Here is a 6,448-nt window from a genome sequence, read left to right on the forward strand (position 1 = left end):
AACTTGGAAAACCTACGTATGAGAAATTTTAAAGGCGAATTTATTATATTTGCAGGTTTTATTTTGCAAATGGGATCACATTAAACCTAGGTTTTTTTTAGCACTCAAATACACAATATTTTTTCCAAAAAACTTAGAAAATCTACATACAATTATAGTAAGCGTACACTCAAATACATTTCTAGGTGTGATTGCACTCAACCTAGCCGTTTTTCTAGCATTTGTTTAAGGTTCCATTGACCTAGCATCTAATGATGACGGTGAAGAGGCAAATTCTCCCTCATCTAGACCTTGCATGATGGCTAACACATCAATGGTTTCTTGAACTATTGGTTTGTTTGAATGTGGGATGGATATGAAGCTAATCCTTTGAAGGCTAGCGGCCTAACAACACGCTTGGATGTCTGTAAACCATTCTTCATCTCTTCCTACATCAAGTTAGGGGCCAATCCCATGGACTCATGAATGTTGAGTCTGATGTATAAGTCATCCAATGAGAAAACATGAGCTATGCTTCTTTTCACCTCTTCTAAATGCTTGGAATCATCCATTTTTAGCATACGAGCTCAATCTGAGTGCAACCAAGTGGCGATGGTACTCCTCACAAGATGACTCATTGGGTGGCGATGGCACTACACATCTTCTGTATGTCCATGGACAATTGCATCTCTCAGATGTGGTACACATAAATGATTGTCTTCCATGTTGGCCAAAGATGTGCACTAGCTCCTTGGAGAACATATTTAAGGTTAAATTCTCCTACATCATGGAGTTGGAAGGCCTATGTAGCTCTCTTCTCTCTCTCTCTCTCTCTCTCTCTCTCTCTCTCTCTCTCTCTCTCTCTCTCTTTCTCTCTTTCTCTCTCTCTCTCTCTCTTCAATAGCTATAAAGAACTCCTACATCCATTGAATAAGTGCTAGAAAATCCTTTTTTTTTTTCAAAACTCACAATTGTGAGTGATTGTATTATATAGTCACCAACAGATATACAAATCGGCCTCAAGCTCAGGCCTAGCCTTGAGAGATAGAGGTTTACAACTGAACCTACGTAACATGTGAGAACTTGCCAAGCTTTGTATTAAATGAATATTTGCTGCCTCTTGCATGTATAAGTTTTTTTTAGAATCCATAGAGAGATGTTGTGAATGATTTTTTTGAAACGCAAAAGAGTGTATACATTTAGAAAAATAGAGTCTAAATAATTTTCCACCTTTGTAGTTGTAAGAATAGAAAACATGCATTTTCTAGCCGCGGCAACGCGCGGGTTGCATACTAGTTGACCATTGAATGGCCTTACTTTACATTGTGCCATAACTCCTCACAAGACTAGAATTTGGGCAACCTTGGAAAAGCTATCAAACATTGAAAGCCCGTACTTTACAATGCAAAGGTTGAAAGACTCAGTCATTTCTTGTTCTTCTGTGCATTCGATGTCTTCAGTTACATCTTCTTTTAGCTTCTCATACTCTTTGATTTGTTCAATCACCAATGAAGAGTCCAACAGTAGAGAATTTATTTGGTAGACTTTTAGCTTCATCCATTGATTCTATTTGCATGTCTTCCATTTGTGACGTGGCACTAAGATTTTTTGTTACCTCTGCCACCTCCTCTTGTGTTGGCTCACTATCGTCAGAATCTTGGCTTCTTTTGCTCTCGAACCTTGAACTACGAGCTTCATCTTCATCACCTTGTGGATGCTTTGACTTGTCCTCACTGAGGTTCCTTAAACGATCTTGAATCAGCTGATTCAATTGATCTTTTTTGAAAGCCTGATTCTCTATGATAATTTCGTTGACACCCTTGACTTCAAGCAACTGTGTCTTGAGCCTATCTTTTGTGCTCTGCGACAAGATCTGCTTCTTTTTTGGTGATCTTATTGGGGATTCTTGCTTTCGTTCCCTTGTTGTCACTGTCTGAACATTGCTTTTGGCTTGTTGCTTCTTCTTTTCCACGTAGAGCTTTGCTGGGCAGTGCTTCACTAAATGACCAATGGCACATTGGTCGCAATATGTTGTTATCTCAACATGTGCACCCTTTGGACGAGGCAGCTCTCCATAATACTGCTGATAATGGTTTTGTGTGGTATCTAGATACATATATGACCTCTTCTTTGCATGCATGAACCTGTAGATTACGACTGACTTAGGTGTATCCACTGGCTTTGTCTCTTTATCCTTCATTGTCTTGTCCTTGAGAAGCTGAAAATAGCTTCCATCATTGCTTGCATACAAAATCAAATCACTATCCATGCTTTCTAGTAGTTGTAATGCTAGTTCTTCCATCAGTATATGGTCTTTGACGTGGGGCTTCTGCATAGCCTTAGGGCTATGTTTTCGAGTTGATTTTGGCGAGTTCTGCAACGAGGGTGAAGATTGAACTGAATCTTTGTTTTTTGTTTCCCTTGATGATGCTTTTGGACGGGGTCCAAGTATGTGACTAACAGGTTGGCCACAATTGCTAAACTCATCCATATTTTTCACATCGGCTATTTCATAGTGCCTATCGTATTTGTCGACAATGACCTCTTGACCTGACCTTTTACATTGGGCATTGTGAATTTCCAGTGGTCTCTCCTCCGGCTCGGAATCTTCCAATGCTTCTTGAAATTCCACTTGGACTCCTGAAAAGGACATTGCTTCTTGTAAAACTAGACTTCTTAATCCCACTCTTGAAGAGATAGGGTCTCTTTGTTGAGTTTGAACTCCCCCCATCCGAGAGGGTTTCATATCTGATGTTGGCATCTATTTAATGCCTGATGATATGACTTTTTGTACTTTGTTAAGTAGCTCTTGCGACCGAGCTAGTTCTTTTTCAAGTTGTGATATCTTCATAGCGGGTACTTAAGACGTATTCCCTGTTTGTTCAATTTGGTGTGCTTGTGCTTTGTCTTGTGCTAGTGTGGTGCACGAGACTTGTACCGTGTCTTTCCATGTGGTGTCTTGTGTTGTGCCTTGTTGTGTGTCATGTGGTGTGTCACTCATTTGTGTAGTGACAGTTGTAGGTGTCAATTCTGCCAGGTGCGTAGTTAGAGGTAAACCCATGATGAGATGGTATACATTACCACCTTTAGACATGTAGTCTTCTCCTCTTGAGCCAAACGCTTCTGCTGCAAAATAATGATTGTTTTCTACCGGGGCTTCATGACTTGTGACAGACCTGTAGTATCGACCGTCTTCGTATCCATAGAGGGTACCAATTTCTCGTTTTCCATCTTGTGCTTTGTACAGAAAAATACTTGGAGGATATGCGTAGAGTTATGTAAGTTGATCCTTGTACAACATTTCTATCTCATTGTCGATGTATTTTCCGTGCCTCATGTAAATTGATCCCAGAGAGTCTTCCATGAAATTTGGATGTGGGTGTAGTACATTTTTCGCTGTTTCAACTTCCACATATTGAGATGTCCGAGTTTCCTCTGTATCTTTCTTTGTCTTGATGTACAAATTCCGATTGACATCCTCATAGCATGGCAGTCCTTTGTACTGGCCAATCAGATAGATCCAAATTTGCTCTCTTGTAATTTCTGTGGATGTACTTGAAGCTTCTTCCTGACTGGTCTGATTCCTTTGAGACGCCATTGCTTTCGTCTTGACTCCCTTGTTGTACCTGTTCAGTGATAACTCTAATTGCTTGCCTCAATGCTAATAAAAATTATTAGCACCCTTGTGTTGGTTTTTTTAGCTTGAGGTCCTTCAGCTTTTGTGGATGTCTTAATCTCTGAGTTTTCTGAACTAGGCTTTGCTTGAACTTGAACTTCTTAGCTCCCTTGCTTGCCAGGGTTGATACTGTCTTGTTTGGCTGCTTGCTTTTCCTAGAGCTTTTTAGCAGGCCTTGATCTAGTGGAAGCACTGTGAGAAGTTATGCAACCTACCACTATACTGCAACGACTGCTCCCTTTGTAGCAATTCTTGAGTCGAGCTAACCTATGTTCACTTTAGCACACAATCTGCAAAATTCTATTTAGCTGGCAAACTTTTTCATAGTGAATGCAAAAATTCTTGATGTGCCTTTGACAGCCACACTTGTTCCATGGGCTCGGAAGTGACTTTCAAGTTCGCTTTTAGCTGAACTAAGCTTAAGCTAGCACAAGAGAATTATGCACAAGTCGCAATGATTTGCTAGCAAAAATCTTGTGTTAAAGTTCTCCAAAACTTGCGACTGTTGTTGCAAAATCAAGAGTCCTTGTGTGTGGTCTTACTGCTACCAGATTTGTGTATGGACGTACACTAGGCCGTAGTTAACTCTTACACCTTTCCGCGGGTGACCAATGATTTTCCCAAAAGATAATTTCAATCTGCTAACTTACCAGTCTTCACAACCGTGACCGTTTTCTCACAATTCTTTCGAATTATCGGTTTTAGACACTCCTGACTTCCATATGCATTTTGAGGCCTTAAACAATGTTTTTTTCAAAGTTGAACTATATGGTTACAAACATTTAGTTCATGTTTTGCTCTAAGATCTGTAGAGTTGCTCTCAAGCTACGTTTTGATATAAAAACTTTTCCGATCTGATACCGTTTGTGAAAGTTATGGCCAAAAAAGTGAAATGCAGTTTAGAATGGTCAATATGAGTCCAAATTCAATTTCGAAAGAAGATTTAGGATCTCTGTGACACTGTGAACACTCTTGTATGGTCAAAATTACAGTTGGACCCTAAAACTGGCTTAGAGACATCCTACGCGTAGGATGTCTATATGCTCAGAATTTAACAAAATTTGGTCCAGAGACTCCCCTTAAGTCCAACAACACAATGGTATACTTAGAATTTCATTTGGACCTAAAAATGGCCTTGAGACATCCTATGCGTAGGATGTCTTTTTGCTCAGAATGACTTGAAATTTTCACCCGAGCTTCTCCTTGATGTGTTGATCACAGTGGTGTGCTCATAGGTTGGTTTGGACTCCTAAATCAAGCTAGAGACATCCTACGCGTAGGATGTCTAACAGCTCAGATTTTGTCCAAACTTGATCCCAAGATTCTCCTAGTGCTCAGCAACCCAATGGTATGCTTAGATTTGAATTTGGATGCCAATAGGTCAAGATTTGGGTTGCATAAGCTTCTAGTGCTCTCCAAGAGTAGGATGTCTGGCAATTCTCGTCTTTGCTTGGTAAATAGGCCAAACAACGTCCAAATTTACTTTTAAAAAAAGTTTTGGAATCCTTGAGACACTGGGAACCTCCCTATATGGCCAAAGTAGAATTTTGACCACTGTATGACCCTGGAGACATCCTACGCGTAGGATGTTTTTTTGCTCTGTTTTAGCTCAAACTTGCACTGTAGCTTCCCCTTGATGTGCTAAACTCACAGCTACTTTTACTTTTTGATTCTGACACCTATAGGTTGGTCAAATGATCAAGAATCTGCTCCAGAATCCTGATGTCTATTTTGATGAATTCCCAAGTCAAATCAACTCCAAATTGGACCAAATTTGCCTAGGATGCTTATCTAAGGCTATATGACAAGATGGTATGGTCACAGTAGAATTTTGGTCTCAAAATCATGCAGGAGACATCCTACGCGTAGGATGTCTTTTTGCTCAGAATGAACCCAAACTTGAACCAAAGATTCCCCTATTCTTCAGCAACCCACTGGTATGCTTAGATTTGAGTTTGGATGTCAAAAGACCCCAAAACTAGCTATTCTTGCCTTTTTCAGTCAAAAATGCTAAAGTCTGTTCAATCTTCCTTACACTGACCCAAATGAGATGAAATTTATTACATGCACTCAATACAACATTTAGAACATGCCTTTGGAGTCATCCTATGGTTTGGTCTCAAAATTAGGCCTTGGACACAATTTGGGTAGGATGTCTGGTAATTCTCGTCTTTTGGCTTTAATCTGTCAAAATTTGGTCAAATTTCCACTTTCCAGGTGAAAATAGGGTAGAACCTACCTTCTAAACACACTGGTAACCTCAGATTTTCAAAAAAGTGCCCAGATCACCCTGTAGACATCCTACGCGTAGGATGTCTACTGCTTATTTTTTCAGACTGAAGTGTCCCTGATGCTTCCTTATGCTCTCAGCAAGTGCAAGTATGCTTCACAATTGCAAAAACATGCAAAAATCACTCAATTTAAGCCTTTTCTGAACTTTTACGTGTTTTGACTCCGCCTTTTGGCTTTTGGTCAACAAAAATAGGGAAACACACTCAAGTCAATATGTTACTAGGGTACAACCTACCCTCTAAACCCACTGGTAACCTCAGTTTTCCCAAATTCCTTGCCAAAAGTGCCCTGGAGACATCCTACGCGCAGGATGTCTACTGTCTTAAAATGCAAATTTTTTCTGGCAGTAGTATTCCCTATGCTCTGTAGAGCTCTCAGCAATAATCACAAAAAAATTTGGACTTCAAATCAGCTTCCAAACACAATTTACCGTCTTTCCTACTTAGCGTTTTCCACTTCTCGAGTGAGCCTAACAGCAAATAAGACATGCATAAAGTACTC

Source organism: Adiantum capillus-veneris, chromosome 15 (assembly GCF_014529385.1).
Source record: "Adiantum capillus-veneris isolate H3 chromosome 15, ASM1452938v2, whole genome shotgun sequence".
Classification (NCBI taxonomy): Eukaryota; Viridiplantae; Streptophyta; class Polypodiopsida; order Polypodiales; family Pteridaceae; genus Adiantum; species Adiantum capillus-veneris.